Source organism: Pipistrellus hanaki (genome assembly GCF_964339955.1).
Source record: "Pipistrellus hanaki genome assembly, chromosome: 6".
Lineage (NCBI taxonomy): Eukaryota > Metazoa > Chordata > Mammalia > Chiroptera > Vespertilionidae > Pipistrellus > Pipistrellus hanaki.
This window is the reverse complement of record NC_140508.1, coordinates 8,412,926-8,433,735: the sequence shown is the minus strand read 5'-3', so window position 1 is coordinate 8,433,735 and position 20,810 is coordinate 8,412,926. Positions and strand designations below refer to the sequence as shown.

Genomic DNA, 20,810 nt, shown 5'->3' with positions numbered 1-20,810 from the left:
ATTAAATGCCAGGTCCTCACCACGGCCTCCAAGGCTGGGATGAGCTGGCCTGCCGCCTCTCTGCTGCCTCTCTGAGGAGCCCCTCTTGTCTGAGACGCAGGCCGGTGCCCTCCGCGTGCAGTGCCTTCCTGCAGACATGCAGGCCGTGTGCCCGCTCTGCTGCCTCACTCTGCACCTGCTCACCTGCCTCCTTCAGAGCACGTACTAGGGTTTGCACTTCTCGGTGCATTTTCCTGTTTCCCATCCTGGACCGTGAGCTGGGAGGGGGCAGAAGCATGCCGTACACACCCTTATCCCTGATGGCACTCAGCCATGGTGCCAGTGCCGGCACATAGCGGGACACTTCAATACCTGCTGAACACAGAGTTCTGAAGAGTTTTAATGAAAAGATCTTCGGAGCCGAAAAGCTGTTGGAGGCGGCGAGGGGTGTGTCTTCACGAGAGAATGCACGTGGAGGGAGAGATGGGTGCCCTGGTCACAGGCGTGGGAGGCAGCGAGGGGCTGACCCGGGAAAGGCCCACAGGACTCCAGGCGCCGGGAAAGAGGCCACCTAGACTGATGGGGGGGAGAGGGGGAGATAAGCAGCTGGGTGACTCCCTCCCCACCCGGGGCCTTCTGGGATCATTGGAGTCACCCGTGGGAGTGTGGGATGGGACGCCTCCCGCCGGCTCCTCGGGGGCAGCCTGGCCCTCCTCCAAGGGCCGAGGAATTCCATTTTGACCATATCTGTCCCTGAGCCGAGCGGCCGCCCTGCGGGCTCTGGTGTAAGTGTTGGTTTATTTACCCAGTGTCCCAGCAAAGCACACTCCCCTAGTGGCTGGTGCACAAGTTTGGGAACATGGCCTGGGGCAGGGGACAGTCCATGGGGGCCGGGCCGGCAGGAGTTTCTGGAGGCTCTTAGGCACATTGCTGGGATCGCCTGTGCCGTGCTTCCCCTCCAGAAAGTAAAACAAAGTCAGTTTTCTGTGAAGCCAGCCATGTTCAGCCGCATGAGCCAGCCGCATGAGCCAGCCGCACCCAGGCAGCCATTTTCCAGGGACAGATCCCTCAAGAGTCTTTCCTTTGCCACGGAGAGAAAACCAGGAAACCAAGTCAGAGCGCTGTCATCCCTGCAACCTGTGACGTGTGAAATGACAGGGTAACGGACTTTGCAGACGCATGAAGGTTAGAACCTCAGGGCAGGGAGAGACTAGCCTGGATGCAGGATAGGCACCATTAAAAGCAGAGAACTTCCCTCAGCTGGAGGCAGAGAGGCAGCAGAAGGGGGAAGGGGAGTGATTCAACAAGTGAGAAGTACCTGGCCCGCTGCTGCTGAAGGGGCCCCGTGAGAAGAAGGAATGTGGGTAGCCGCTAGGAGCAAAGACCTGCGCCCTGATGTCCGTCATCAGGGAATGGAGACCGCAGTCCTAAAGCCACAAGGACTGCATTTAGCCAGCAGTCTGAATGAGCCTGGAAGCAGATTCTTCCCCAGGGCCTTCAGCGAGGACCACAGCCCTGCAGATAGCTGGGTGTCCACCACCTCAAGCTGAGGACCCATTGGGGTCACACTGTGTCTGGAGTCAGTCAGCAAATGGCCACAGAAGCCCCACTGCAAGGGGGCGCCCCCCGCATCCTTCCCAGGCTTTGCTCTCTCGGAATAAAAGCTCGGGGCCCTGGATGAGGACCATGTGCCCTGGCAGCAAGCCACTGCCAGCCATTTGCATCACAAATGAGGCTGGGTCAGGCTGTTGGAGTTGGCTGGCCAGCCTGCCGCTGCCCTGGGTGACTTAAGGACACAAGCCAGCGTTCAGCTGTTGCAAAAGCTGTGCCTCCCACGGCTGCCTGAACTGTGCTCCTGGGGGTCGATGCCTGGTAGGTCCCCGCCTGCTCGGAATCCTCCTGGCCCTGCCAGCCCCCCCGCAGCCTGGAAGAACAATCGTCACGCGGCTAATAAACTCAGCTCGCGTCAAGGAGGGCGCTCTGAATGGGGCAGGAAGGGGGCTCAGCACGGACATTCTCCCATTCAGCTCTCACTGTGCAGAAGGGGAAACCGAGGCCCAGAGAGGGTGAGGAATATGCTCAAGGCGACTCAGCTAACACCCCGCAGAGCTGGGACTTGAACCCGCGTCTTTCTGCTCTAGAAACTCTGCTGTGAACATGGGTCCTCTCCTCGGGGTCATCTGTGTTTGCCCACCATGCGGTGGGCACCACGAGCTGCGTGCTGGCTGTGTAAGTGACCATCTGAGCACGAGCCTTCTCCCTGCAGGTCAGGGTGAGTGGGCGGTAGGCTGCTTCTCTGTCTATACTCTGAGCCAGGAAGTCGGGGCACTGCCCATGCCCGTCTATGATTTGGGCATGCAGCAGGTGCTCATTAAATGTTTCTGGAGTAAATAATTGAATAAATCAATGCACATACTTTTTTTTGTTTGAGCCTGGGTGGGCTTTTCCACTGTAGGATCCTTCCGAGGTGGAGGCGGAGGCGGAGGCGAGCGGGTCCAGCTCAGGGTCCCCAGTGCTGAGCCTGAGGCCTGGCCCAGTAAGGGGGCTGAGAATGTCTCAGAGGGTCAGCCATGACTTACCACAGCCCTGTCCTGAGTTGTCTGGGCTTCTGCCTCAGAGCCTTTGAGCCCAGCGTGGGGAGGCATTTGGGCTCTCCCTAAGCCAGTCTGGCCCGTAAAGAGACCTCTGTCCAGCTTCCAGCGCTCCCTGGCTCAGCTCCGGGGAATTCCTTCCCTCCCAGGCCTTTGCTCCTACTGCCCTCTTGCCTGGACGTCTCTCAGCAGCTCTTCTAGGCGGGCCACTTTCCTTGCCAGAGATTTGGCGTTCTCATCCCCTCCTGAGACGGTCTCATGCTGCCTCCTCTAGCCGGAGCCCTCGGCCATTCTTCCTAGGATATGCTTTTATTGATTTTAGAGAGAGGGAGAGAGAGATGGGTTGCCTCCCGCATGTGTCTCCATTGGGGATCGAACCCACAATATAGGAATGTTCCCTGACCGGGAGTTGAACCCACAACCTTTTAGTGTATGGGAGGATGTTCCGCCCACCTGCGCCTCCTGACCATGGAGCCTCAGATACTGTCCCCGCTCCGTCTTCTCTGAGTGCTCAGGCGCCCGACAGTACTTTTTGTTTGTTTCCTTGGGAATTGCTTGTGCCCCTTTAGGGTAAAAGAGGGACAAAGATGCACACACAGAGATGGAGCAACATAGAATGAGAAGGGAGAAAACAGAAAGCAAGTTGGGGGAAGAGAGAGAGGGAGAGACTGGCAGATGGAGGAATAGAATGCTGGGGGAGAAACGGGCTCAGAGGCAGAGATACAAAGAGAAACTGAAAGAGAAACGGAAATGGAGTCACAGATAGAGATGGGGATGGAGACAGAGGGGACAAGTGGGTGAATGGGGGGAAGGGCGGGGGGATGGAACAGGAGCCCGCCTGGGCTTCCTCAGGGTGAGGGAAATGTCTGGAGCTAGAGCCGGTGCCAGTTGCACTCCAAGCCGGGGAATGGTACACTTTCAAAGTTTGCATTTTAAAACGTGAGAGGACACCAGACAAACCCAAACTGATGCACAATCTACAAAATACCTGACTGATCCTTACATACGGCCAGACCCAGAAAGACCAGGAGAGCGTGAGCACCTCCCGGGCTGCAGGGGACTAAGGGGACAAGGATTCAAGGCCACGGAAAGGACAGGGAGGAAATCCGAGGGTAATCTGTAGTCCGTTAAGGGCATTGCACTAAGGTCTCTGCTGTAAGATACTGACAGTAGGGGAAGCTGGGGAGGGGCATGGAAACTCAGACTATCTTTGCATATTTCTGTAGATCTAAAATTATTTCAAAATAAAAAGTTAAAATAAGCAAGGGAGACAAAGTGACGAGAGAACAGCCCTGCCTGCTCCCCCCTCCTCCCTCCCCTTCCACCTCCCCCCCCCCCCCCATTACTGCCAGAGGCCCTGCTGCCCGGGAGCAGGACGAGGGCTCCTGCTGAGGCCATTCTGGCCCCGCTGGCCCAGACCTGGGCGCCTGCCAGCAGGGGCTGCGGAAAATCTAGGGCGACGCCTCTTCTGTCCATCTGAGGGGCTCAGTAGTGGCTGGGAGGGGAGCTGCCGAATGCACCCGGCCAATGCCAATGCCGAGGCTCCAGCCGCCCTTCTGCAGGAGGGAAAAGACCCGAGGTCCTGCTTCCCGGGAAGATGGCAATCCGCAGCCCCAGGCCAGAGTTGGGGTCGCTGCGAGTGGGTCCCGGCACACAGGGGGTGCAGGCCCTCTCGCCGGGCTCTGGGCACCAGGAGGGAAAATGCCTGTTTTTTTTCTTTCTGGAACCCAGCCCTGTGCCAGGCACAGAGCAGGCGCTCAGCTAACACTGCGTTCCCAGGCCCCCGACTCAGGGGAGCTTAGTGGAGAACCGCTTGTTCCTCAGGCTTTTAAAAACACTGGAGCCTACTTTTTATTTTTCTCATATATTTTTATTGATTTCAGAGAGGGAGAGAGAGATAGAAACATCAGTGATGAGAGAGAATCACTGATCGGCTGCCTCCCGCATGCCCTACACTGGGGATCGAGGCTGCAACCCGGGCATGTGCCCTGACCGGAATCGAACCCGGGACCCCTCAGGGGGTCGACATTCTATCCACTGGACCAAATCAGCCAGGGCCTGGAGCCTGCTTTTAAAAACAACAGAAAACTTCAGAGAATCGATGAAATCCCTACTACCCGTACCTGGAATTGAACATTACCCAGAATGAAATACGAACATTTGTCACTAACTTTTTTTCTCCTTTAAGGAATAAAAGGTCACAGAAGTTCTGCTGTCTTTTCCACCAGAACCAGCCCAGGGAGGGAGGGAGTGGGCGCTACCGCCCTGCCTCGGTGTTCCCTGCCCTGTGTCCGCTTGGACAGCTCTGTGGCCAGCTCCCTCGGTGGGCGTGCTCTCATGGCGTGTTTCCCGTGTGGCAGCCCCGCCCCCCCGGGCAGCCCCCCACGCAGGTGTAATGCTCGCTGTCCGTGTGCTGGGAGTCTCGGTAACTCCTGAACAGGGCCCCACGTTTTCATCTGGACGGCCCTCCACCCCATCACACACAGAACACCTGAGAACCCTGCCCCGTGCCAGGCTGTCCTGGGTCTCAGCGGACCCTCCCACAGACTCTGCGGGACCCACCTCTTCACCCACCCATTCTGCAGGTGGGAAAACTGAGGCCCGGAGAGCTCCTGACTCGCCTAAAACAAAACCTGGACCGAGCCCCCTTTCTTTTCAGACCGAGGCCCTGGTGACACACAGCCAGGCTCCGGGCCGCCCCACAGCCAGGAGCAGCCAGGAGCCGGCGTCCCCGTCCCGGCCCCCTCCCCGGGCAGCCGAGTTCATCTCACCACATTTCCTCTCCCCATGGGGACCGTCTCAACGTGGAGTGAGCACACCGTGGGCGTGAATCAGAGCTGGGGTGCCACTTCCTCCCACCGGAGGAGCGGGCCTCACACCCGCCTTCTATAATTAGACCGGCCTCGCCCTCCCATCTGGGTCCGGCCGCTTCCGGCCCTGGGAGGGGTTTCCACCGTTTCCCAAAGCCCCAGAGCCTGCGGCCGGCCGGGGTGTGGGGTGCGCAGGGCCTGAGGCCCACGGAAGGGCCCGCCTGGGCCTCCCAGGCGGGCCCTCCCCCCTGCGGTCACGTGGGCGGGCGAGATCCACTTCTCAGGACCGAGGGAAGCCCACCGGCTCTTTGTTCGTACGCGGGATGCGGGTGTCCTGGTGTCTGCCGGGCGCTGGCCCTGGTCTGGCCTCTGGGGATCAAGGGCAAACGGGACAGGCAGGACCCCTGTGCGTGGAGGCGAGAAGGAAATTAACACGCAAAACCAGAAAGCAGGATATTTAAGAAAAGGCAGGGAGGAGCCTAAATCGGGGGAGGGGGGTGGATCGGAGAGGGGTGGGGGCGTGGGGGTGGGGCGTGGGGGTGGAGCGTGGTCAGTGGTGCCCCGCTGCCGAAAGGCCGGCAATGAGACATTGGGGGGCAGAGGGGTGCTGGTGCCTCACTGACTAGCCTGCTGCTCCAGAAATGTGGTCATTTCCCCCTGTTCCTCTCTTCTTCCTCCCCCAGCCCCAGGGCTGCCTTCCTGGTCCCCGGAAAGGGTTCCCTCCGCTGGGGGAGCTGGAGACACGCAGGTGAGAGGAGGCAGGCGGGGTGGGTGGGGCGGAGGCTCTCATTGCCTCCCCAGCTGCATCCTCTCCCCGCTCCCTGCTCTCAGATGCCTCCCGCATGGACCTGCCTGCCACGCCCCCGTGGCAGAGGCCACTGGAGAGCCATCCGAAGGCGGTACCACACCACGGATCCCTGAGGAAACATACAGGTAACGGTTACGTGGACGGATGCCCAGCCTCGTTGGCAAAAAAGAAATGGAGCAGAAGCCCTGTGACTGGCCGATTGAATGAGACACAGTGACGAAGGGGAAAGGCCCAGGGCTGGAAGGGATGTGGGGAAAGGGCAGATCCTACGCCGACTGGAGGTCAAGGGTCTGAATGAAGCGGGAGCTGTGAGACCGCACGTCCCTCAGGCCAGCAGGTTGTCCTTTGGCGAAATGTTTTTATCGGTGTCTTCAGGGACAGAAACATCTGTAGTGGCGCTATTGGAAAGTGGGAGGCGCCTAAAACAAAACAAAACAAACAAACAAACAAACAAACCAACACCCAGATGCCTGGGGAGAGCTCACAGGACTGGGATGCCCAGCAGGCAGGGCTCCTTAGTTCTTACAACCACTCTGCCAGCCTGAGTCTCACGGCCCACCTCCCAGGGGGAGACCAGGCGGCTGCAGAATCCACCGTCCTCAGCTGGGAAGTGGGGCTGAGGCTCGACCCCAGGCTGCCCCATCAGACACGGAGGGGCTCCCACCCATGCGACTGCTTACCTTGAGGGCAGACGTGACGGTCAGCTGTGTGTGTGTGTGTGTGTGTGTGTGTTTCGGAGGGGGCGGTATTCTGTCACCAGGATGTGACCCGAAGATTAAAAATAAAAAGGGCTTCTTTCTGCTTCTTCCGGGAGGCAGTGCGACCTGCCGCCCGGCAGGCATGCCCTACTGTGGTTCCAGGGCGCAGGAGAGCCCATCTCGGGGACTGCCGTTGGTGGCTGGGCGAGGCGGCCAGGCCCCAGTTGCAGAGCCCACATCCTTCATGCCGCCTTGATGGGAGTCAGCGGCTGAACGGGTGCCCAAACTCGTGTTTCCCTGTGGACAGCAGCGCGTGGCCTCATGGTTGGAGGCACTGGAAGGATAGAGGACAGCTCCAGGGACCTGCAGCCTCAAGGCGGTGTGACATTTTAGAGATGCCGTGATATGGGGTAGAGCTTGGCCAGCCTCTGGGAAGGGGCGAGGAGGGGTCACATCGCAGTGGCAGGCTGGGGCTGGTCTGAGTGCCGCTGTGCTACCAGCTCTCAGGGACAGTGGCTCCTGTTCGGGGTCCCTGCTCTCCATCTCTAAGAGCACAGAGCCTGCATCTGGCACACCCTTGGCTATTGCCAACTACACTGAGTGGCCAGATTATTATGATCTCTGAATGCATAATAATCTGGCCACTCGGTGTGTGTGTGTGTGTGTGTGTGTGTGTGTGTGTGTGTGAGGCCCAGTGCATGAATTTGTGCATGGGTAGGATCAGGACATAGGCAGTTGGCAGGCCTGCGTGCTGGTCGAACTCCTGGTCAAGGGGACAATTGGCATATTAGCCTATTATTATATAGGATATACACTTGAGTGGCCAGATTATTATACCCTGAGTTCATAATAATCTGACCACTCAGTGTATTGTTCTCTCCAATTTTATGGATTAACAGTGAGGCTCAGAGATGTTCCAGGTCACCGAGCCTCTGGACTCAAAGGCGGGCTGTGTGTGATTCTGAGTCTCCACCCGGGGCCTCGCCCTCCCCGCTGGGCCAGTTCCCGGGCCAGCTCCCGCGCTTTGCTTTCCTGGCGGCCGCCCTGGCCCTCCCTTTGTTCTGCTGCAGCGGGCGGTGCGGGGGCAGGTGGCGTCGCCCTCCTGCAGAGGGAGGCCTAGGCGGTACACACAGGTTGTTATTTACTTTCCTCTCCATGGTTCCCTGCAGGCGCCAGGCGTGCAGGTGGGAGGATTTGGCAAGGAAGAGCACCTGGCTGTGCACCCCTCTCTCTAAGCTCCTGGTGGTGCCCGGAGCCCCTGGCCGGGCCACCTGCAGCACAAGTGACCACCTGTCTCCATCTGTCCAGGACCGAGGGGTTTCCTGGAAGCAGGACTTGCAATGCTAAAGCCAGGAATGTCCTGGGCACCCCAGGGCGAGTTGGTCAGCCACCCTGCAGGAGAGGGTGGGAGAACAGGTGAAAGGGGACAGGTCAGTCCCCTAAGGCACTGAGCCGCTCCCTTCCAGCCCTGCTGCCTGTGGGGTCTATACCTGGCCTGGCGGTGACATCAGGCAGCACGGAGAGAAGAATTCCTGTCCTGTCCCATAGTAATGAGTCAGGAAAGTCATTTAAACTCTCTGAGCCTCAGCTTCCTCGTCTGTAAAATGGGGATAAGATTCCTCTCCCCTCACGGGTATAGACATCTGATACAGAAGAGCATGCAGGATTATATTATTAGATTTCTTCTCAAAACCCAGCTTTCCACCACCTGCAGAATAAAACACAACCCCTCCCCCACGGACCCTATAGTCTGCTCCTGTGATCTCTGGCTGTGTTGTCTGCTCCCCTCTGCTCACTTTGCTCCAGCCATACTGGCCTCCCGGCTGGCCTAGATCCAACCCAGCCTCTCTCTGTCTCAGGACCTTGGCACGTGCTGTTTCCTCTGCCTACAGCATTTTTTCAGGAACAGCCTCCTTCTCATCTCTGGGCCTTAGTTAAAAGTCATCTACACAGAGAGGCCTTCCCTGTCTACCCAATCTGAAGTCCTGTCTGCCTTCTTGGGTCAGTCATTTCTTCGCTGGCTCCCTGTGGCTGTCCCAGGGTCTAGGAGGAAGTCTGGCTCAGAGCAGAGCTCAGACCTGCTGGGCAGCGGATAAGTGAATAAATGGTCTGCAAAGGGCCCACTGGAGAAAGAGCCCAAATCCTAAATCCCTTTTCTCTCCCAGCCCCAGCTTCTGCCTCTGTCAGCAGGGATGAGAGGGGCAAAGGCGTATGAGTCCTTTCACCAGGACTGCACAGAGTAAGACCAGGGACTGGCATCTCTGCTGACCCCGTCCACACCCCACTGCACCCCGCCCACACCCCTGTGTCCTCAGGACCCCGTGTACAGAGTCCTGTACACACTGCTTTCGGGTCAGGAAACAGGGCTCCGAGCTTGCTGCTGTCTCCCGAGCAGGGCTGCCCAGGGCTCGGGCCAGGCGGGCCCGGCTGCCAGAGCTCCGGCCGGGCAGGCGGCTGCCGTGTCACATGCCCTCCGCCCCCAGGGGCGGGCGTGCTCCCCTGCAGACTCCAGCACATTGTCAAGGCTGTCAAACAATGTCCCTGCCAGCGTTTTACAAGAACCCAAGAATCACTGCCCGGTGCCAAACACCCTCTTAAAACAATACCTCTAGCTGAGCGAGGCCGCCTCTGCTCGACCATATATAGGCAAAAGCCGGGGAATCCCTTGCCCGGCCCTGGGCTGGGCTCCAGGGGGCCGCCACGCCTGGGCCTGATCCCGCATCTCCCGCCTGCAAATCCAACACGGTCCGCCAAGGGGTCAGGGGTCGGGTAGGGAGGCCAGATGGGCAGAGCGGGCCGCCAGGCTGCGGGCTCGGCCTGTGCGGGGCCCCTTGGCGTCCCATCAGCTTGCTGCCAGCTCAGGCTCTTACCAAATAAGGCCGGGCCGCTGGGCCCGCTGGCTCAGACACCCACCGGGTCACACCAGAGCAAAGTGTCCCCGAGGCGCTGCGGTCCCCCACCCCCGGAGCCCCACTGCGCACACCGCTTTCAGGTCAGGAAGCTGGTGAGCATCCCTAGGGAAAGGCGCCTCCGTTTGGAACCTCTAGAAAGTTCCATGGGGACATCCAGCGAGCACCACTCAGAGCCTGAGACAGGCTAGGTGGAGAGGGGTTCCCGGATCTGCAGCCGCCCCTCCCCGCAGGGCACACACCCACACCTGTGCCCATGTCCCCAGGGCGTCCACTGCTCAGCATCATCTGTGGGTCACCAGTCACCCCAGCCAGTCCCCGGGACCTGGTCTGAGGGGTCAGAGGGAAGACGGGCCAGGGGGCTAGGCAGGCAGCCAGGGGCTCCGGAGAAAACGGAGGTCCCCTGGACAGTGACTGCGGGGCAGGAGGGGGTGTGAGCACTGGCTAAAGGGGGAGGACCCCCCCTCACCCCCTGAACCAGCTGGAGCAGCACCTGGGAGGAGCACCGCAGGCGGGAGCCGATGGGGCTGACGTGGGGCTGGAGGCGTGTGGTATCTCAGGAGCTGCCGTGGGACATGGGGCTCCCCAGTCTGCCTGCCAGGGTTCCACACGCACTTTGCTTCTTGGAGCCCCAGCTTTCCGTCCTTGAACAGCGTGTGATACATGCCCTACCTCCAGGACTTCCTGGGATAAGGCGCGTGGAGGGTTCTGTAGGGAGCTGTCTGAGGATCGAGTGGGATCCTGGGTGATGGAGGGTCGCTGCTTTCCTGGAGGACTGGGGGAGGCAGGGCTCTCCCTCTGTCCCCACCCCCTCCCTCGTTTTCCCATGCCCTCCCTGCTTTCTCGTCAGCCTCGGGTGCCAGGGTGGCGTCTGTGTCTGGGAATGGCTAGCTATTGCACATGTGAACACACATGAGCATGTGAGAACGCACGAGCCTCCGTGAGCACAGCTGTGCAAGTCTGAGCGTATGCAGGAGTGTGGGCGCCTGGGTCCCTGGTGTGGGACAGAGGATGTGGGAGGAGTTTGTGGGTTCTGTTGCCCGGTTCCAAAGCCCTTCCACCCATTCAGGGAAGTCAGGGGGCTGGAGCCCTCTGGCTGGGCCCCAGCCCCGCTCCCAGGATTGGCTACAGAACTGGGGGCCCAGAGCAAAATGAAGCAGGGCACCCCTTGTTCAGAATGTATCACTTTTAAAACAGCAACAGCAGAGCCTTAGCCACACAAGAGGACCTGGTGATGGTGGAGTCTGTGTGGCCGCCCAGCCCTGTCTCTGCACCCTGGCAGCTCGGGGGTAGAGCCCAGGCCGGCCCACGGACACCCAGCCCAGCAGGTGTGGTAGGGTCCGCGGGAAGGGTCTTAAAGTCTGTGAAGTTCCCCCTCCCCCCAAACTTGGAGGCAGCCAGAAGCCAATCGTCGGGACACAGGCCCTTTAAAAAGTGCTTTCCCACCCGCTCCATTTAGGCCCAGGGTGAGGTTTTTCTCCCGCGGACCAGCGGGCACCGAGTTTGTGTAGCGCTTCTTTTCAGCCAGGTTGGCCGGATGCTGTGGGGCGGGACACCCATTAGGGGGCCAGGATGGCTCTGCTGGCTGGACCAGTGGCCTGGGCAGAGCCAGTGAGCCCTGGCGGTTTGGGCGGGTGGAGCGGGATGTCCTGGTATCTCCTGCACAAGAAGAGGAAGCTGGCCTGGCCGGCGGGACTCAGTGGTGGAGTTTTAACCTATGAACCCGAGGCCACAGTTCGATTCCTGGTCAGGGCACATGCCTGGGATATAGGCTCGATCCCCAGTGGAGAATGTTACAGGAGGCAGCCGATCAATGCTTCTCTCTCATCATTTATGTTTCTCTCGTTTCTCTCTCTCTCTCTCCCATTCTCTCTAAAATCAATTAAAAAAAAAATATATATATATATAAATTTGTGCAGGGGGGGGGGGGGTGTCCCTCAGCCCAGCCTGCACCCTCTCCAATCTGGGAACCCTTGAGGGATGTCCAATCGCCCACTTAGACCTGATCACACCTAAACGGGCAGTCAGACATCCCTCTCACAATCCAGGACTGCTGGCTCCCAACTGCTCATCTGCCTCTACCTGATTTCCCCTAACTGCTTCTGCCAGCCAGCCTGATTACCCCCTTACCACTCCCCTGCCAGCCTGATCAACACCTAACTGCTCCTCCGCTGGCCTGATGGCCCCTAACTGCCCTCCCCTGCTGTCCTGGTCACCCTAACTGCCCTCTCCTGCCAGTCTGGTTGCCCCTAACTGTCTTCCCCTACAGGCCTGGTCGCCCCCAACTGCTCTCCCCTGCAGACCTGGTTCCCCCCAACTGCCCTCCCCTGCTGGCCTGGTATCCTCCAACTGTCCTCCTCTGCTGGCCCTGTTACCCCTAACTGCCCTTCCTGCTGGCCTGATCATCCACAACTGCCCTCCCTTGCAGGCCTGGATTCCCCCAACTGTCCTCATCTGCTGGCCTGGTCCCTCCCTCAACTTCCCTCCCCTGCAGGCCTGCCCCCCCCCCCAACTGTCCATCCCTGTTGGCTTGGTACCCCTACAACTATCCTCCCTTGTAGGCCTGGTCCCCCTCCCCGTCTGCCCTCCCCTACAGGCCTGCCCCCCCCCCCCAACTGTCCTTCCCTGCTGGCCTGGTACCTCCACAACTGTCCTCCCCTGCATGTCTGGTTCCCCCCCACCCCTCCCGCCAACTGCCCTCCCCTGCTGGCCTGGTCTCCCCCAACTGCCCTCATCTGCTGGCCCAGTCACCCCTAACTGCCCTCCCTGCTGGCCTGATTGCCCACAACTGCCCCCACTGCAGGCCTGGTCTTCCCACAACTGTCCTCCTTTGCAGGCCTGGATCCCCCCCAACTGACCTCTACTGTAGGCCTAGTCCTGCCCCCCCCCCCCCAACTGTTTTCTTCTTCAGGCCTGGCGCTCCCCCAACTGCCCTCCCCTGCAGGCCTGGTCCCCCCCAACTGACCTCCCCTGCAGGACTGATCCTTCTAACTGCCCTCCCCTGCAGGCCTGGTCCCCCCAACTGCCCTCCCTTGCAAGCCTGGTCCCCCCACTGCCCTCCCCTGCAGGCCTGATCACCCTCAACTACCCTTCCCTGCTGGCCTGATCCCCCCAACTGCCCTCCTCTGCCAGCCTGGTCACGCCCCAACTGCCCTTTGCTGCTGGCCTGGTCACCCCTAACTGCCCTTCCCTGCAGGCCATCTTGTGGCAGCCATCTTGTGTCTTGGAGTGATGGTCAATTTTCATATTATTCTTTTATTAGATAGGGTATTTAAAGAGAAGAGGAGGCTGTCCCCGGGGGCTCCCTGGCAGCTGCCATCTTTGTCACTGGCCTCAGAGGCACCCTCTGCTGGGAAAGTGCGTGCCCGCCTCTCCCGAAAGTTGTCTATGATCCGGACAGCCCCCACCCCTCAGGCACTTGAGTGCTTCCACTGGAACCTGGCAGACTCCCACTTTGGGGACTCCATCAATGTGGGCTGGGCCTGGCTTTTCAGTCTCCCAGAGCCTGGCACAGCGCTGGCACAGAGGGCCGCACGTCCAGCTTCCTGTGCAGGTGGGGAAAGCCAAGCACGCCCCAGCCACGTGATCAGAGCAGGAGCTGGTGTTTGTCACAGCCCTCCTGCGGCTGGGCCATAGCTGGTGCCGTTCTCATCCTTCGACATTTCATTCTGAGGGAAAGCCTGGAGACTCCGTCGTCTCCCTATGTTACGATGTGGGAGAGGACCTTTTCTCCACGGCCTGGGGTCGGCTGATGGGAGGCCTCTCTTGCATAAACCACACGCCCAGTGCATTGTCTGCCTTTTGCTGTGTCTCCTTCTTTGAAGTGGGGAGAGAAGAAATATGTTCCCAGAGGCAACCAACCAGAGAGCTTCTGAGTGGACTTCAATGCTCTAAAGTAAACTTGAACTTTCAATTAATTAATCAAAGGACTGCCTGCCAGGGCCGGCGGCAGATAAAAATCAATGTGCCCTGGCCCTGGCTAGTATTCTCAGTGGTTAGTGAGTCTGGCTGTGCACCAATGGATCGTGGGTTTGACAGTATGATTCCTGGTCAAGGGCACATACCTGGGTTGCAGGTTTGCTCCCTGCCCCCAGTCGGGGTGGGTGCAGAAGGCAACCAGTCGACATGTCTCTCACATCACTGTTTCTCTCTCTCCTCGAGTTCCCTCCCTCCCTTTCACTTTCTCTGAAAAGCAATGGAGAAAATGTCCTCATGTAAAGATTAAAAAAAAAAAAATCAATATGCCCTGGTCGGTGTGGCTCAGTTGGTTGAGTGTTGTCCTGTGCACCGAAAGGTCACTGGTTCAATACCTGGTCAGGGCACATACCCAAGATGTGGGTTCAATTCCCAGTTGAGATGAGTACAGGAGGCAACTGACCTACCTATGCTACTCCCTCTCTCTCTCTCTTTCTCTCTCTCTCTCTCTCTCTCTCTCTCTCTCTCTCTCTCTCTCTCTCGGCACAATAGCTGTGGACCAAGCAGCGCCTGTGGGTTGTGAGAGTTGACAGGGACGCATGCCTGGCCAGGCCCCCTGTACAGGCCAGCAGGTGAAATTCAGCAAAACAGGCCAGAGCTGAGAACACCTCTTCTGTCCTTAGGCTGTGGGGGGATAGGCAGGGGCCTGAAGGGAACAGGGAGAGGATGGGGGGAGGGGACAGAAAGAGGGAGAAGGTTGAGGGAGAGGAAGGAAGGAGGGTCGTCATCATTGTCACCCTTCTCAGAAGAAATGACAGTTGTCAGGCACTCACTAGTTGGCCAGTCCCTCTGCTCAGCTTTCCACTTGTCCTGTCTTGTGGACTCTGAGGACCACCCAGTGAGGCAGGAGCCCCATTTGACAGATGAAAAAACGGAGGATCACCAGGGAAAGCCACTTGCTTAAGATCACACTGCTGGTGAGAGAGGAACCTAAGTAGATCCCTCCACAGCCCAATCTTTTAATGAGAGAGGGACAAGAGAGGGAGACAAGGAGGGGGGGCAGGAGAAAGAGACGTGACCAGGGAAGGAGACTTTCTGGACCCACTCCCTTCTCCTCCCTGTCCCTGCCTCTCTGCGATCTTCTGCTCCCGGGACTCAGGCTCGGCCCGGCTCTCAGGCAAGCCTTTGGGCCTGGCCCAGGAGTCTCCTGAGAGGGTGACAGCTGTTATTCCTCCCTGAAGATGGTAACCCCACCTTGGGGCTGGATTCTCTCCCCAGCCAGGGACCTGGCACCTCTGGCAGCTGGGGAGGCTATTTTTAAACCATACAGCTGGTTTTGATCATGGCTGCTGCTATATGCGTGTGGAAACTGGGTTCGTTCTGCCAATACTCAGAACGAACGTTGAAAATGAGCAGGGATGGTGCTGATCGAAGTGGAAGCTCGGGAAGAATGAGGCTGCAACCAGTGCTCGGTTCACACCTGGGCCCTGGAAGAGAAGGGGGTGTCAGAGCCAGAGCCGGGAAGGAGCTCCTAGGTCAGGCATCCACAGGGTTTAGGCATGTTCCTCGAAGACGTAGATGAAGTCTGGGAGGGAGGAGTAGAAATTTTAGGTGCTTGGAGCTCTGTTAATTCATTTTCTTTCTGGGAGATGACAAAACATATAGGGGTTGAGAGCATGGATTATGCGGCCAAACAAACCTGCTTTTCATTCCTGAATAGGTCTTTCACAATTGCATGATTGTGGGTGTATCAGTTAGCTACTGCTGTGTAACAAATCACCCCAGATTTACTGGCTTAAAACAACATGACTCAGTGAATCAACAATATGACCCGAACCATCAGTTGGATAGTTCTGGCGTAATCTGGGGTCTCCCAGACATTTATGATCAGCTGCTGGGTCAGCTAGAGGCTCTGTTTCTGGGGGGTGACTGCCATCTAGGATGATTGGGGCAACTGGGTAAGGTATTTCTCACTCTCTGGCAGGCTTGGTCTCCTGACGGAGATAGGAGAGAGAGAAAGAGAGAGAGAGAGAGAGAGAGAGAGAGAGAGAGAGAGAGAGAGAGAGAGCGCGCGGAAGCAAGCAAGGCTGTTTGAAGCCTCAGCTGAGATTTGATGTAACACCACTCCCCGCAAGTCTGTTGGCCAAAGCAAGTCACAAGACCAACCCACATTCAAGCGGTGGGCAATATGCATGGCCTTTCGATGGGTGCAGCTGCAAAGCCACCTTCTGAAGGGTTTGAATACAAGGAGGGACGGGGAGCTGGGCCTTCTTTTTTTTAATCAGCTACCACTCTGGGTACTTCAGTAGCTCCCTGGGCCTCCGTTTCCTCAAAGAGTATGGCTGCTGTGGCACCTAAATAGGTGATGTGCAAAGGGCCTGGAGGGAGCTCAGGACAGGAGCTGTCACCATCCCGCAAGGGGAGGGACTACTTTCTGCCCTTCCCTCACCACCGCTGGGAACCCTCTCTGGAGAAACACCCACGGCTCAAATGAATACCGGCGGCTGCGGGAAACCCAGCAGAGCCAGGAGCCTTTGGTGAACATTCCTCCGGCCTGGCCGCCTGCCTCGGGGTGAGAACCAAAGACTCAGCAGGACTGAGCCTACAGGCACGAAGACTCAGGGCGGACTGTCCACCTGTCCTCCAGGCTGTGCAGTGTCTTCACTTTCCCTTCAGCGACAGCAAGCGCCTGCTGTGTGCCGGGGACCTCCTCAGGGCCAGCTGCTTAGATAAAGAAGTCCCGGGACAGTGATGTGCAGTGTGGGGGTCAGAGTTCATGATACTGTGCTGCATGTTTGTGAAGTGCTAAGAGACTGGACCTCCAAGTCCCACCATAAGAAGAAAGAATCTTCCATAATGACGCATGGCGACAGTGTCTCCTGGTCGTACCGTGCTGCCCGCCGCCCAGTGTGTGCAGACGGCAAGCCATTGTGCTGTGCGCCTGAAACCAATAGGTCCATGACACCTCAATTTTAAAGTAAATAAACAAATAAAGACTTTTCTCGATGTAAGCTGAAATGTAAAACAGAATAAGGGGTGGAAATGTAAAATTAAAGAAAAATCCTTGATGGTCAGAGCATAGGCTGGTGCACTGAAGGGTATTCGGTTCAATTCCCAGTCAAGGGCACGATTGGTCAAGTTTATGCAGAAGGCAACCAATTGATGTGTCTCTCTCCTATCAATGTCTCTCTCTCTCTCTCTCTCTCTCTCTCTCTCTCTCTCTCTCTCTCTCTCTCTCTCTCTCTCTTTCTCTCTCTCTCCTCTTCCCCCTCCCTCCATCCCTTTCACTTTCTCTAAAATCAATGGGAAAATATCCTAGGGTGAGGATTAACAAAACGCAAAAAGCTTTCACTCATTCCCTTCAGAGCGGGTCATTCTAATTTGCTTAGACATTTCCCCTCACTTCATAATTTCTCAGAAATTCCTTTATTCTGTTTCCTGCTACGTGACTCCACAGCTTTCCGACCTTCCATTCTATGCATATAAAGTTGTCACATATACCAACTGTGCCTACTGTTTAAGGAAAAAAGGTCTTTTAAAAAGTCGGCTATGAAGGAACACTAATTTCCCTACCAACAGAACCAAGCAGGCTCTGAGGGGATTTCCCGACACTTGCGCTTACCTAGTTTGTCATTACACTTTCATTTGCAAGAGTCTTTGTTTTCCGTCTGTTTCCCTCCCAACATCACCAGCCCTATGACTGAGGTTGGAGGGACTGAGTATAAATTGAACAAACAGCAGGACCAGGATTTGAACCTGTGCCTCTGAGTCATTATTTATTGACTAAAGGGGTTGGATGCTCCATTTCCCTCCTACCACCCTCCTCCCCCAGCCTGTCCCTGTCAGGGCTGCTGTGTCCACTGCACAGGTGCGGGCTGCACAGCTCCGGCTCCCTCGCACGGCCGGCTCTGTGACCCTTGTAGCTGGGGTGGGGTCCAGCCTTTAGGCACATGGCCATGGTTTTGTTCCTCAATCTGGAGCCTGTTTTCTCGGCCTTGGCTGACCTTAGAGTCACCCAAAGGACTTATACAATCCTGATGCCTGGCCATGCCCCAGACCAATTGCTGGAATCTCTGGAGTGGGCCTGAGCATCTGCATTTAGGGGTCCCTAGGTGGCTCCAAGTTTGGGCTTCTGTCTGGCAGGGTCAGAGAGTTACATAACCTGAGGGAGGGAGCCTCCTGGGCACGTTTTTGTAACTAAGGTCCTGCAGCTGCTACTTACACATGTCTCAGTCCCCCCAACCCCCTTCCCCAGGCCCCATTTCTTCACTCTGCAGCTGCAGCCCGGCTCTCAGGTTTCCTGCGGTCGATAAGCCGGCTGCACCGGGCAGCTGCCCTCGTGGCCTTAGGGCTCATTTATGACCAGCCAACATCTGGCCATCAGTGGACTGGAGGTGCTCTTGTCCCTCCACCGAGGGTGACAAGCTGGCTGCAGAGTGGCAGGGAGGGCTGGGGGAGGGGGGCAGAGAGACACCCATTCCCTGGAGGAGCCCGTCCCGAGTTCCTTGCTTGGGAATCACGTGAGGGTTTCGGGGTCCCACGGGGACTGGGCCGCATCAACTCGCTGGCACATGACCGGGCACTTCTCCCTCCGAGGGCGGTGCGTGCAGCTCTGAGGGCTGGGCAGCTCGCTACGGGCAGGTGACGAAATGCCCTGGTGCCGGCCTGGCAGCGGGTGTGAGCTGTCTGGGGCAATGTGCTGGCAACACTGCTCCCAGGACACTTCCCCTCTGCCCTGCACTCGGAACCCAGCCGGAGGGAGGGAGGCGGAGGAGGTGGCGTGAGGAGCCGGGGAAGCCAGCGAGAGGCAGGCCCCGGCTTGCACATGTCACCATTCGTGGAAGTGCTCATGCCCCCACGCGTCCCTGAGTGAGGGGGGCCCTTGGCCATGCCTCCCCTGGAAGGGCCCTGCTGGGACAGGAGCCCAGAGACAGCCTGGCAGACTGTTTCTCCAGGGTCAGCTGCAGCCAGTCCGAGGCCAATCCTCAGTAGCCCCCCCACAACCCCAACCCCTTGGCTCTAATCTCCCTGCCTTTCCTGAAGGGTTTTGTCTTCACCTCTTGGTTGGGGGCCCTGACACTCATCTCTTTCTGTTCCTCCTCGGTGAAGCTGGCAGTGGGGTGTGGAGACTCATGGTCCGCTCAGGGCAGGAGAGGGGGGACCATGGCTCCTCCCAGGCAGCCCCCACAAAGATGAAGCATCAACTTGGCAAACCAGCTCCCTGGACAGCTGACCGCCCCTCTGCCCAAGCCCCGACACGTCATCCTGGGAACGTCTGCTGTGTCCTGTGCTCAGCCTGGCCGGGCCCAAGAACGGGGTGGTGGGGCTGATGGGAAGCCACCCTCTCCAGAGCTCTGCGAGTTTGTCCGCGATAATCACAGCCGATGCTTACTGACCACTGGTTTTGGGACCCTTCCCAGCCCAGACACATAGGAGTTCATCTAACCCTCAGCCTTGGGCACCAGGTAAACTCACGCTGTACCCATTTTACAGATGAGAAGACCAAGGCCCGGAGAGGTCAGTTCACAAGCCCATGGCTGCACAGCCCGTAGGGGCAGCGCGGGTGCTGAGACGCAGGCTGAGCGCCGGGCCTCTGTGCAGAAGGCCTGCCCAGCCCCCTGCAGGCGCCGGGAGGGGATGTCGCGGCCGGCTGGCCACAGAGGTCACGGGGGTATTTCGGCTGCTCAAGAGGAACCGGAAATCTGGAAACCACATTCTTATCTGCTCCCAGCAAAAGCTGCAAGCAGGCAGCACTCATGAGCCATTGTAGTTGGTGGCGCCTCATTGCTTGCTGGCTCATTCATTCATTCACTCACTCATTCATTTGTTCAGCAGTGTATACTGAGGCTGCTCATGTGCCAGGTTCCAGACCCAGGGGCACGGCCATAACCAGCCAGGCCAGGGCCCCACTCCCTCTCCGAGCCTCATTTCCAAGATGGAAGAACCTGGATGACTCAAACCCGGGTTAAACACAGCTTTTGCCGTTGGCCAGCTGTGTGGCCCCAGGCGGTGGCTCCTCTCTGGCCCTCGGGCTCCTCCTCGGCAGGATGCAGATATCGGTGGTGGCCTGCTACAGAGCCGTTGCCAGGCTAGTTGAGCCCACCGGGGTGGCATCAGGGGTGGGCGTGTGGCTGGGCTCTATGGTTGGCCACCATGTCGGTGAGGAGAACTTTTGCGTGGTGTGGGGTGTGCTTGGCATGGGGCATGGTTCATGTACAGAGGCTGGAGTCTGAACACCTGAGAAGAGGGCGTGCCTCTGTCTGCAGCCACTCGGTGAGTTAATCCCGTGCCCTGATGCCCACTCTCACCTGCCACTCCCCTCCCGCCCAGGGGCCCTGGCCCCTCTGCAGTGTTGCCCATGCTGGGTTCCTTCGCTTTGTTCGGAGGGGCCTGCCTCCTTTCCCTCCCCTGTGCGCCCCCATCTGGCGGCCCCCAGCATCGGCAGGAACCTTCTCCGGGGGCATCCTGGTCTGCAGGCTCAGCGTTGTTCTCCGGCTGCCAGGGAGAGGCATTCCGGGCTGTCCTGGGAAGGTGCCCCATGCCGCACAGTGTCCTGCCAACGCCCAGCTCCATCCTGCTCTCCGCTGTCGGGAGGGTAGAGGCTCAGAGTGCCCGCCCACTGCCCCGAACAGAGCAGACAGCTGTCACCCCGTGAGCGAGTTCCTTCCAGGAGCACAGGAACCAAGGAAGTGCCATTTCGGGCATCTTGGCCAAGGCTGGCAGAGGGCTAGCCGGTGGCCACAGATCGGTTTATCTCCTGTAGCTGCATGGTGACCACTGGCCTTCTCCCAGCCCCCTCCCGCCTCCCTCTGCCTTCTTGGTGATGGTGCGGGCCACTCTGGCCTCTAGATCCATTTACACTTGAACCATTGGGAGCATGGGGGTGGGCGGAGGGGCCAGGCTGCTTGGGTGAAGGCATCTGCTGACCTTGGTGTCTGATTCCGCTCTCAGAAGGTGGAGCGGCTGCTCAGCGAGGCTGGCCTCATGCTGAGTCCCCTGGGTAGTCACGCGTGGCCATGAGCACGGAAGGACCCGTGCCTGGGCGAATGGTCTGCTGTCACTGTCTGGAATTCTCAATACTTTCTGAACAAGGGCCAGGG

General features: G+C 58.4%; 1 protein-coding gene and 1 long non-coding RNA gene across 2 annotated transcripts in view; one reads left to right on the top strand and one right to left on the bottom strand.

The window, feature by feature from the left end:
* ZBP1 (Z-DNA binding protein 1) overlaps positions 1-20,810 on the bottom strand; it is a 244,968-nt gene that overhangs the window by 107,981 nt on the left and 116,177 nt on the right. The window lies entirely within an intron of this gene.
* Positions 5,988-9,100, top strand: LOC311625116. The gene is made up of 3 exons (XR_014795441.1): positions 5,988-6,128; positions 6,212-6,313; positions 8,056-9,100. It is a non-coding gene; the product is annotated as an uncharacterized lncRNA (long non-coding RNA).